The sequence below is a fragment of the Danio rerio genome, chromosome 12 (assembly GCF_052040795.2).
Source record: "Danio rerio strain M-AB ecotype USA chromosome 12, GRCz13ab, whole genome shotgun sequence".
NCBI lineage: Eukaryota > Metazoa > Chordata > Actinopteri > Cypriniformes > Danionidae > Danio > Danio rerio.
In genome coordinates this window covers 42,706,229-42,719,436 of record NC_141032.1, presented here as the reverse complement: position 1 = coordinate 42,719,436, position 13,208 = coordinate 42,706,229, and the positions used below count along the sequence as shown (strand labels likewise).

At 38.0% G+C, this 13,208-nt stretch overlaps 1 protein-coding gene across 1 annotated transcript in view; it reads right to left on the bottom strand.

Annotated features, from left to right (window-relative positions):
- cdh12b (cadherin 12b) overlaps positions 1 to 7,446 on the bottom strand; it is a 320,630-nt gene extending 313,184 nt beyond the window's left edge. Inside the window, exon 1 of the mRNA XM_087276886.1 lies at positions 6,970 to 7,446. The gene's annotated coding sequence lies outside the window, so the exon portion shown is untranslated. The remainder of the gene's footprint in view (positions 1 to 6,969) is intronic.
- Between the last annotated feature and the right edge of the window lie 5,762 nt (positions 7,447 to 13,208).

The following is a 13,208-nucleotide window of genomic DNA, read 5'->3' as shown; positions in this document are numbered from 1 at the left end:
ATCTCTGCCCTTTAATAATAAATCTATAATAAATGCTGCGCTTCCTACCTCCATTATTCAACCGCAATGACTTCTGGGACTTCTTGTGTGAGTCCCAGACTTGAGTTTTGCGCTCAAGTCTGCATCAGTGCGTCCTCAATATCAGACCCGGAAAGCTTCACGCATCCTCCGTTCTTGAGTTTTGGAACTGAACTTTAGCAGTTAATGATGATGTTACACGAGGACGCAAGAACGCTGAAGAACGCATATCAAGAAACAGCCATAGTCTTCTGTAAAGCTGTCTATAGCTGAAGTGATTTGTCATTTTTGATGATGATCTTTAAACAATTAATGAACTCAAGCTGAATAGTGACATTTGTAAACGAACAATCTCACATTTGATGAATTTAGCATTTGGCATTTTGTTATTTTCTTTTTTATTACTGTGATATTCCTCTAAAACAATCTGATAATGAGCTATATAAATAAATTACAGCACCGACTTTCCTTCATTCATTAATGAATCATTCAGACTTTCATTCTGAATCATTATAAATCATACATCCTTCAGGAAGTAAAACATTGTGAATTCAGTGAATAACAAATTAAACCTTATTCTCTTTGTTGAGTCAGCTATGAAAATACAGTCAGATTGAGCACTTTTATAAATATATATTTTTTTAAGCTTGAATTCTTTAGAGACCAATTGAACATAAAAACATTCTTCAAGATGCTCCCCTTTAACCTCTGCAAAAGAAAGTCCTACAATTTTGGAAGGTCATGAGGGTGAGTAAATGATGACAGAGCTGTCATTTTTGGATGAACTCTTCCATGAACTGTCTGAGGCCTTGTTGACTTCGGCATTAGACAGGCTCAGCTGGCCTGCCGCGTCACCTCACTGCCACCCATTCTCAGTCTCCAGGATATCTGAAGGCCCTCGTCAATCACACAATAAGTACACGGGATTACTGTGGATCTTTCCTCCAGCCTGCGGCGGCGTACGGCACACCAGAGCGGATATCCTCCTCTGTTCAGCGCTGCCCAGTCATTCACTCCCTCAATGCTCCTCGCACTGCATCAGCGATGGCTTTCTTTAAAGAGAGAGCTTATTCAGCTGCATTATGCATTGAGATCGCTTTAAGAGAGAACCCGAGATAAGCGGCTCAGGTTTGTGTGAATGAAAAGAGCCATTGGGCTGGTTGAAATGAGGAACTTGATGCTTTGGAGTGTCAAGGGAGTGTGAAGTGTGTAAAGGCCATGCTGTGGAGTATCTCTGGGCTATATCATACGCATTGGAAGTGTTTTATTTTCTCTGAAGTCCACTTATGGTAAAGGTTTCCTGGAGCAGAACTGGTTGTAATTCAGTACTTCATCATGACTGTTCGTTTTTTATTTGTACCCTTTAGAATTAAACAGCGAGTGTTTCAGCTATTGTTCCTGCAGTATTTCTGCATTGAAAAACTTTTTTTGTATGTTAATAAGAGTGCTTACAGAAAATGGGTTTAATTTTTCAAATACAGTGAGGCCTTAGATTCAATTTGCATTTAATGCTACCTCTCTATTTCACTACCTTTTTATTGATTTTTTAAAAAATCTAAAAATCTAAAAAAAGACTGTGGTTGACTGATCAAATCAGTAAAAAAATCAAAGTATTAAGAAACAGTATTACAGTTTAAAAATAAATGTTTCTATCTTAATTTATTGTATTCATTCATTCATTCATTTTCCTTTGGCTTGGTCCCTTTATTCATCAGGGGTCGCCACAGCGGAATGAACCTGCAACTTATCCTGCATATGTTTTATGCAGCAGAAGCCCTTTCAGCTGCAACCCAGTACTGAGAAACATCCATTCACACTCATACACTACAGCCAATTTAGTTTATTCAATTCACCTACTGTATAGCGCATGTCTTTGGATTGTGGGGGAAACCAGAGCACCCGGAGGAAATCCACACGAATATGGGGAGAACATGCAAACTCCCCACATAAATGCCAACTAGCCCAACCGAGACTCAAACCAGTGTCCTTCTTGCTGTAAGGCGACAGTGCTAACCACTGAGCCACTGTGTCATCCTGAATATAATTTAATTTACTACTATTTTGTCTGTGTTTGTTTGTTTGCTTGCTATTTGCAAATGTGAAAAAAAAAATTGTCACTTTTAATCAATTTAATCTGTCAGCTTTTGATAAAAGTATTTTTAAAGAAATCTGAACCTAACGTTTTTAGACAATAAAGTACACTTTCACAAAACAAAGCATGCTGTAAGTTTTTATGCTTATTATAAAATATTACAAATATTAAATTTTAACAACCTTTTAACAACCACAATCTGCCAATTTGATACATGTTTAATCAATAGAATAATGTTATTTAATTACATTTAAAACCCCATTATTCGTCTATTTATTAGAAGAAAAAAAAATTATATTATTTTAATAGGGGCTCAGTGGTTAGCACCGTTGCCTCACAGGAAGACGGTTGCTAGTTCGAGTCCCGGCTGGACTAGTTGGCATTTCTGTGTGGCATTTGCATGTTCTCCGCGTGTTTGCATGGGATCCGATGCGTAAAACATATGCGGCATAAGTTGGCAGTTCATTCTGCTGTTGTGCCCCCTAATAAATAAGAGACAAAGCTGAAAAAAAATGAATAAAACCACATGATTCGACAATTCATAAGCTAAAATAATTAATTGTAATATTATTTTCATTTTCCTTTAATCTTTTTTTCAGTTTTAATGCGGATGTGTCCTTGTATGACATATTGTATGTATTGACAAGTCTACACAACCAATGCTAGTATTTCCTCAATTAGCTGTTTTTAACATTAGGATCCTTCAAAACAACACACAAAACCCCAGAACAGAACAGGCATTTCTGTATAGAGTTTGCTTGTTTTCCCCATGTTCATGTGGGCTTCCTCTGGGTGCCAAAGTTTCTCCCACAGTCCAAAGATATAGGTGAACTGGACCTAAATTAGCCGTAATTCATGACTGTGTGTGAATGTGATAGTGTATGGGTGTTTTCCTGTACTGGTTTGTGACTGAAGGGAGTCCGCTGTGTAAAACATATGCCGGAATATCGGTTCATTCCGCTGTGGCAACCCATGATGAAAAAGGGACTAAGCCGAAGGAAAATCAATGAATTAATTAATAAATAAATGAATGAAATAGACCAATATCTGGGTCACATTGGGATACACTGTCAGCAAAAAAGGTATCTTCAACTCATGTCTGGCACAGAACTCTCATATTTGTACCGTATCCCCTTAAAAAGTGAACCTGTTAGTAATGTAACCCATAATGTTCTATCATTTGCTTTTGATAAAGCATAAAGGTATGCCTCTTAGGTGCAATTTTTCAGACAATGCACCAACTGGAATAATAGTACATTCTTCTTATGTTTGAAAACCACACTCACAATATTTCATTCTGTCTAGACTTTACCCTCCAAAAAATCTGTTTATATGTAAAAGAAAATGCCTGTCATATGTTTATGTGCTATCTAAATGACCCACTTTTGAAGCTTATTTCCATAATGGTCTGGTTGGACTGGGAAATGTCTACAAAGTGCATTGAATTAGTGTATTAAAATCCTTTGTTCCGAGATATGGTGTTTAATTCGCTTGTTTTATGGAGATGGATAGGCTGTGGAGGTTTTATGGGAATGGTATAGGGGCACGTTCAAGGTTAATCTGGACGTTTGGTTCAACAGTACAGACACTCACATATATCAGTGTGTCCGGCTGTTATTGACCCTTGTGTTCATGTCTCCGGACCTTCACCACCTCATGTCATCATTCCCTCTCAATTCCAATTGAATTTAGATGAGAGGGACATAGGAACATGTCAAATATTGCGCTCTCGATCCCCTCCGTCTCAGGGTTCCCATCTGCTTTGAGCTGATTAGACCTCATTTAGCTCACCCTCAAAGCCGTCCCTCTCCCTCAGAGCGGTCTCACTCCCTCGATGCTGATTGTCTCTCTATCTCTCTCTCTCTCTCTCTCACTCTCTGAGCGATCTGTCTCTTGCGTTACCAACTGGTCAAAAGAGGATTCCTCATTAAACCCAGTGCTTGTGCATCTGCTATAGTTCGCACTGGGGAATTGGACTCTTGTTGGGACACGGCTTTGTTTTCACCAGTAGCTCAGATCACTAGACACTCGGCTTCTTCTACTGTCTCCTCTTATCTCTATCACAAAAAAGCAAAACCAAGACCTGCCAGCCCTGGGTTTCTAAAGCAAGTTCAGGAGGGATCTTCGGCTACTGATTTCAGACACTGATTGAAGCCTGCAGTTCCTCGCCTTTGTGAAAAAAGCTGGCTTGATCCTAGGAATAGATAGGATTGGTTCCGGCTTCATCTGTGAGTTAAATTCTTTCCACTGACTGTTGTGCATTCTCTTCTTTTTTGTCCTAGAGCGTCCCACAAATCCGTGCAACCTTTAACAGATGGACGGGATTTGCTTTTTTTTTTTACTGTGGAACGTTTGCAATGCCGCAACAGATCAAATGAAAATAGGTGGATAATACAGTTAGAAATGGGAAGATATTGTGCCATATTCCTGGCACATCACATGCTCTGATTTACGACTGCTAGAGATAAAGTCTGGATGAGTTTAAGTGGATGTCACAGCTCACTTCCTATTATTTCTAACACCGTTTTGGGCTTTGTGGTTTATTCTAGGAATGCTGATGCTGAATTTTACTATTGAGAAGGGACTACGCCACACCTCCCCTGGCACACACACACACATAACAGCTGCCACAATATGGATGTACAAACAAACACTCAAAATTATAGATATGTTGTCTCTGAGGAAAATCTCAACAGAGTGTGATTCTATATTTGGTACTTGGTGTAAAAATGAGTAATTCTGACAGAATACACCATGAAATGCTTTCAAAACCGCTTTCTAGCATGAATCATTGTGAGTTGGAACTTCTTATGAAATCTGTGTATGATGTTCTTTTTGTATTTCAATATATTCAATGCACAAATACTATTTTTTGCTTGTTTCTCAAGTTTTTCCCACAAGGAAACATGATGCTAAGCCGATGCAACTCTGTAAGTAATCCAATACCACTTTTTTGCCTACTTTGGGGGTTTGCTTTTTTCAGTCATTTACAGGTTTGTTTGTTTTTCCTTACAATTTCACTTTTTTTGTCATAAGAAATTTATTTAAATTGCATCTTTTTGGCTAAGCAAGAATATGTGGTATTTCGTATCAGTGCAGGTTTCACCAAGTAAAATTTAAGACTTTTTAAGACCATTATGAAGGAAATTCTTGACTTATACAAGGCTAAATGCTAAGGATTTGATTTTGAATATCCCAGTTGGAAAAGATTTTTACTTTCTCTATGAAAAATGATAATAACTGAAAACATTTAATAATACATTAATAATCATTTAATAATAATACTATAGGTTGGTTCAGTATCCTCAAATAAATGGAGAACTTTTACTGTTTTTTTTTTTACTTGTACTGTAAGGAAAGTATTATAATTAAAACATTATGGTAAACAAAGTTACAAATGCTATTTTGAAATAAAAAGTTTGATTGAGATTGGGATTGTTGGTGATTGTGATTGTGTTAATGGCCAGGTTGGGAAGCTACACATGAACAAAGAAAAAATTAAGACCTGTTAAAAAATATTTGAGACCTACAACAGAATATTTCAGTAGACTTAAGACTTTTTAAGGCTTAAAATTTAGCTTTTGACATGTAAAACTTTATAAGACTTTTTAAGACCCTGTGCATAAATGAGTTAACTTGGTTAATTCCACATTTTTATTTGATGGCTGCAGTAGCTGAAATAAAATGTGTTTTGAGCACAAAATGAAGTTGTCTTCTTTTTAAATGTATAATTGCAAGAAGTCATGGTATTGTAAAAGGCAAGCCCTGTTAAAAAGGTCACACATTTGTTCATCCAAATCAGCATTGGACATCTGCTTCACTAAGAACATACAAATACAGTCGACTGCATGTGTTTTGTATGTGCATCTCTGTGTGCGTTGACTGTTTGTGATTCATATACCTCAGCAACCACAAAACCGCTTGAGGTCTAATCCCTCTCACATATCACAAAGTCTATAATCTCTGTGAGATTAAATGAATATGTACATAAACACCAGACCCCGGTGCATTGAACGTAAACATCTAAACATCTCTATTAATAGCCTAACAATGAAGTAAGAGAAATGAACACAGAACAAGCCCATTATGCAGATTACCTCTCATTCTCTTTCATAATTCACAACATGCTGAAAGTGTTTGTTGCACTGCTGTTTCATCTGGGAACAAACTGTCAGGCAAACACTGCATTTTAGAGCCACTTCAGATTGCATTGCTAGTCATTTTTCTGTCTTTTCTAGTCCCTCAAAAGCACTTGAAGCAGGTCCTTGATGTTGCCCAAATGTCTCTTGGCAGCAGGTTTTTCTTCCCAATTTTTTTATTTTTTTTAACCCCTATTTTGCAACTTTGTGGTGGTGATAAGTGAAGCACACACCTGCTTTTATATGTAAATGCTGCCTCACACTTATAATTGAGGCTCACACATAATTCAGGCTTGAGTGTTTGCACTGGTGGGTTGCAATCAGGACTTCCACTCAAATCTCTGCGAGCATCAAGCCAGTTTTACCTCGTTCAAGCAAAACAACCTTACCTCAACCTCCAGTCAAAGTCTCATGTCTTTGCAAAAAACATATGAAGGCTAAAACTGATCGTTATAAGGGTTCGGGGATTAATTATGTGCTTGTTTCCTTCTAGAGTCTTAGCGCTGAAAGTATTGCAGCTTACATGACTATACGATTGGGGATAAACGATCATAACTGAGGATGCTGACCAGTCAAAGATTTAGCTAAGGCTTGAGAGGAATGAGAGCACTTCCACAAGAGTTATTAAAGCTCAGTTTTTTCTCCACGCTCCCTAACTGTTCATTACTGACCTGCTATAAAGTCTACATCAGCAAAACAAACATTGAGGAAATGTCCTACCTTAACTGCGAGTCCACGGAGCCAAAACAGATGGAAGCCGGTTTGAAATCAGTAAAATCCAAATGGCAAACTCGTCCTCAGTCTCTTCACCTCCTCGTTTCACCTTTGTTTATATTAGTTCCGTGTTTTCTCATCTACTCTCTCTCTTTCTGAGGAGTCTCTCGTTCTTGTTCATCCTGTACTGTACAGAACCGAAGACAGATGCGCGTGCCGTTAGTGAGGAAAGAAAAAAAACGCGGTTGAGCGAGAGCGCGCGCGCGGGAAAGAGAGAGAGAGAGATGAAGTGAACGTCCCTGCGGTTTTATGAAGAGAGAGAGAGAGAGAGAGTGCGTGAGAGAGTGACAGTGAGTGAGCTGGACGGACAGAAAAAGACCGAGCGCTTTGCTGACTGGCTCGCGGCTCTGCGGTCCGTGGCGCGCGCGCGTGATTGGAGAGAGTGCGACCCCTGTCAGATCTCCGGAGTGAGGGATCTTCATCAGCTAGATTAGAGAGATGGAGCCTCCCCTACATCCCTCGTTCCCTCCCTTCCAACCCTCCCTCTCTCGTCCCTTCTTTCTTTCAGTCCCGCAGAGAAGCACCGAGCGGCGCGGTCATCGCCGGGATATGCTAATCATCCCGTTTTCGGTGCCTCGCGGGAACGATATCTCTTCCAAACTAATGCACTTGCAGATGTCCCTCCTGTGCTAGTCTGGTTTGTTGTTTCTCTCTCTCTCTCTTTCCCTCTGTTAGTTTGTTTGGTTGAGAAGGTAAATTGTGTCCAGTGGCAAAGAGCTTGAGTGATTATTTACGAGTGGTTACTTTAAGTGCAGATCAGTTGTTGGGTATGAATTGAGAGGATGATATGCAATTAAATTATTACAGAGAAATTTAAAACATTAAACAATCTGTAGTTGTTTATTAGTAGTGAGTATTACTTAAAGAGTGCTTTAGTGTAGAGTGTGCACAAGTGTAGCAAGTTTAGTTAAAGCAAATACAAGTGTGATTGCTGTGCAGTGGGTAAACAAGTGGACCAAGACAGCTAAATTTGAGTTTTTGACAACCTCCAAAAGAACCCTGGTGCAGTTTGACTTTTATGAACCAGAGCTTAGACCAAAGACATTAAAAGAAACCCAAAAAACAGGCTGTTTTAAGACAACCCTGTTGGTAAAAAGCATATGCTGGGAAGGAATACAGTCCATCCGAAAATTATTGATAGCGCTTCACTTTTTTCACATTTTTTTGTTACAACCTTTTTCCAAAATGGATTACATTAGTTTATTTCCTCAAAGTTCATTCATTCATTCATTTTCTTGTCAGCTTAGTCCATTTATTAATCCGGGGTCACCACAGCGGAATGAACCGCCAACTTATCCAACACGTTTTTACACAGCAGTTGCCCTTCCAGCCGCAACACATCTCTGGGAAACATCTACACACACTCATTCACACACACACACACACACACACACACACACACACACACCTAACAGGCCTACCCAATTCACCTGTACCACATGTCTTTGGACTGTGGGGAAACCGGAGCACCCAGAGGAAACCCATGCGAATGCAGGGAGAACATGCAAACTCCACACAAAAATGCCAACTAAGCCAAGGCTCGAACCAGCGACCCAGCGACCTTCTTGTGAGGCGACAGCACTACCTACTGCGCCACTGCTTCTCCCCGTAGAATGTTGAGGAAATAATTGAATTTAATCCATTTTGGAATAAGGCTGTAACCAAAATAATATGTGGAAAAAGTGAAGAGCTATAAATATATGGATGCACTGTATGTTTTAATGCTGCTATTGCTGGTTGCAATGCTGCTCTTGCTGGTCTTAAACCAGCATTGAAACTAGCAAGGCAAGCACTGAAACCAGCTTAACCAGCATTTGATTGATCACTGCTTTGGATATATGAATTCTGACCTCTTTAAAAATGTTACAAGCTCTTCATAACTGATAAAATACCATCACATTAATGATTTTAACCCAGCTTACAGGTTGCATCATTATTTTAAATAGATCTCAAACTCCATCCCTGGAGGGCTGCAGCTTTGTACAGTTTTGCTCCAAACTTAATCAAACACAGCTGTTCCAACTAATCAAGGTGTTAACCACTACTAGAGACTATTAAGCAGGTGTGAGTTGAAGGTGGTTAGAACTAAACTATGTAGAGTTGAGACCCTTCAGGAATTGAGTTTGAAACCATTGTTTTAAATGGTTGGTTGGTTGTTTGTGTAAAATATGCCATAAAAAGGTTATTTATCTATTTATTTATTTAGATTTGGCTTTAAATATGACAGTGTGAACAATAAGTAAACTAGGAATAAATGTATAGACTTATAAATGCTAAAATGCTTGGACCCAAAAAAATATGGACAAACCAAACTGCAGAATTAAAGTAGGGTTAATTTAATTGAACAATTTAACCCTGTGCTGTCTAGAGCCCTTTCCCATATTGGGTTGCAGCTGGAAGGGTATCCACTGCGTAAAACATATGATGGATAAGTTGGCAGTTAATTCCGCAGTGGCAATTAACCCTGGATTAATAAAGGGACAAAGCCGAAAAGCAAATGAATGAATGATTGAATGTCTACAGCCCCTTTTATACAGTGATACCAGTAAATATCCGGAAAATTTCTAAAATTACTTTACCATCTAAATGTGAACGCGCTCTTTCCAGCAATTGTCCAGACAAAGGAACGAGCAGCATTCCAACAAATTACTGGTAATGATATAACTTCTCTTTCCGAAAAATTGCTGGAACGAATTTACCAGTATTTTTAAAAAGGGTGTGTTCACACATGATCCCTTTCTGGAAAATTGCCGGTAATTTTCCAGAAAGGTCTGTATGTGTAAAAGGGGCTTTCTTTCTTTAGGTTAGAATCAAAGCAAACAAAACCTTTTTGAAAATACAAAGCTTCATTTTTCACAAAGCTTTAGCATTAAACATTTTATTAAATTTTCAATATATCAAAACATATTTACTTCTATAAAACTATCTGAAAGTTTTGATAGAAAATATAATGTAATTTGCCATTTAAAACTAAATTGAATTGAAACTGTTTTGATGGCTGGGTTATTTTTTTTTTTTTTAAATAACAGAAATAATAATGATGATGATAATAAACTTTATTTTTATATATCACCTTTATAAGTAGTATCTCAAGGCACTTTACCGACATAAAATGTGCAGTAAAAGACACAAGGATGGATGCAAAAAAGTAATATTGAATTAATTAAAAACACATAAAATAATAATAGATCTAAAAGTCAAATAAAATCAAATAAAAGCTACCCTAAAAAGTAGGTTTTAAGAGATGATTTAAAAATACTTAGGGATTCTGCATTGCGAATATCAGAGGGTAAAGAATTCCAAAATTTAGGTGCCAATGAAGAGAATGCCCGGTCTACTGTAGATTTTAGCTGCGTTGACTAAGCAGTTAGAAATCCAGCATCAGACGAGCAAAAAAAAAAACATCTAGTAGTGAGTGGGATTAGGCTCAGATAAATATTGTGGTTCTAATGGTCTCAAACTCAATTTTTGGAGGGCCACAGCTCTGCATAGTTTAGCTCCAACCACCTCCAACTCACCCGCCTAAAGCTGCAGTCACACTGGGAATTTCCTCCCATATATTTCCATTCATACGCACGCAAATGCGTCAGACCGGAAATGCAGGGTCATGCGTATCGCTGGTTTTGCAGGTTGCTGCGGTGCAAAGTTCAAGCTTGGTGAACTCAGACCTGTGAAATCGCATCACTTGACTGCGTGAGACCAATCGAGGATCAAAACATGACATCTCTAGACAGAAATTTAAAACATGGAGCAATCGCTCGCTTTTTAAAATGTCTAATAAGTTCGTTCAATCCCACCCCATTTTCGCAGCACCACACGATAGAATATCGCAAGCTCAAACTCTAATGTGACCGCAGCTTAATAGTCTTTAGTAGTCTTGAACACCTTGATCAGTTGGATCAGCTTTGTTCGATTACGGTTGGAGCAAACCTGTGCAGAGCTGCGGCCCACCAGGTATCGAGTTTGAGACATGTGCTAGACCATTCAAGGTCTTGTACACAAGCATGAGGATTTTGAAATCAATTCAAATTTATTTTTGACCATTTTAAACTGAGTTTAGGTTAAATGTATTTAGATGTTGAGAAAATAAATGTGCATATAAGGCATACAGTCAAAATGTTCAACTTAATATATGTTTGAGATAAAAACTTGGAAATGAAATGGACCTTTTGTGCTGCTATCCCTTATAATTTTTAGGATAGCAATTCAGTAAATAGCAATTCCTCCTCCAGTTCAATTCACAATCAACAGTCCAATTCAACATCATTTTTAGATCATGGATTGAAGGAGAGTCACTTCTTAAACCAAATGTTTAAATTGGAGAATAATAGACATGATTAGCTCACAAAGAAAAAAATAGGACTGAAGTGATTTCTGAATTTGATCACCCCTCTCACTTGCTAATCATGCTGTTTGTTTGCTTAATTATTTATTTATGCCTCGCTGTGAAATATGTAACCTCCATTACTCTTCAGAAGTGGCAGGTCTTCGTTAATGCTGACCTATTTTTGAGGGAATCCTGCTGCTCACGGTGTCAGAACATTGATGCATGTGGGGAGCAAACAAGCACAAAAATATTATACAGTAGGGGGTTGAGACCATTAGGGATAATTATTTTGTTGTTTTGCACCTTTTTTTCTAATTTAAACCTTTGCTTTTTGCATTATGATTTTCAGATTTGGTGCAGTGCAGTTTTTGAAACTTTTTTGCTTGGGTAGTCGGCATGATGGCTGAATATTTGAATCCAAGCTGGAGTCTTTTAAACTTCGGCTTCAACTCCCACTCCTGCAAAGTGACAGGCAAATGTAGATGGTGATGTGTAACCTTTAAGCGCTGGGGTTTGTCATGAAGAGGAGCTGTGTGTCTTGACGGCCATCACTCATGAGAAAGGTTAACTTCTCTATTCACATTTCTCCTGCATCACGCATTACCAGATTTACACTTAGTGAAGGCAACAGGGAATATAAATAATGATCCAAAAGTGTACCTACGAGGCTCTTTATAATAGTAGTAAAACGAATTTTGGGGGGAAATTTTCATGTCAAGAAATGAAACAAGGATATAGTGTTGGTGTTCTGTAACTTCTTGAATTTAAAAGGCTCACTTTTTTTTTGCAGCATGTCTTACAAGATGTCTTGTTCCTCCTTGCATAACCTTGTTTCTGTACAGTACTTTTTAGAAAAAAATAATAATAATGAACGGACAGCTGAAGGTTTCAATAGGCTGTCCTTCAGGATGGGACTGAGACAACATAGGACAAGGACTTTATTGCTCTTCACTGTTCTCCACCATATTCATGCCTCGTGACTGTCATCTATAGTTTATTTGCTTGTATAAAACATAGTAAAAGTGTGTATTTTCAATTTTCATCATATTTGTTTAGTTTTGAACAAAACAAAAAATCTTGAAGCAGGATAAACGCACTTGGTAACATTAAAACATTATTACATAGTGTATTTTGTTCTAGTGTGGAGGTTGCATGTTATCCCTGTGTTTGGATAGTATTCCTCTGTGTGCTTTTGATTGCGTTACAGATGAATTGGTTAAACTAAATTGGCTGTAGTGAATGAATGTGTGTGTGAATTGATGTTTCCCTGTGCTAGACTGCAGCTTGAATGCATCCGCTACAGATACAGGAGTAATTGGTGGTTCATTCCACTGTGGTGACCCTTGATAAACCAGGAACTAAGCTGAAGGATAGTTTGTGAGTGAATTTTGTCCTACTTCAGTGCTATTGTGTGTTAAAACAAGTGACAAAGGCTTACATTTTATGCATCATTGCATCCTGAGTAAATTTATCTGGAAGGCATGTCTAAAACCTGAATTAAAATCTCATGTAGGAATCACTTTTACTGTGCACTACAATCCCAGCCAGCATCTATTGTTTTTAAAAGATGTTTAACAGATATATAAACATAGTCATCTTGGCTAAAATAAGGCTAAATTTGGGCTGTCAGTGAATATCTAATAGACGTCTAAGACTAGGTCAAAACTATTTATGTGTAGTCATTTATTTCTGTTCATTTGATGACCAGTTTTGGCCTATTCTTAGATGTTTATTAGATTTTCACTGACAGCCCAAGTTTAACCTTGTTTTAGCCAAGCTGTCTACGTTTAGATGTCTATTAGACGTCTATTATACACAAAATTGTTTGCTGGGCTACTAACCAATGCTCAAATTGAAA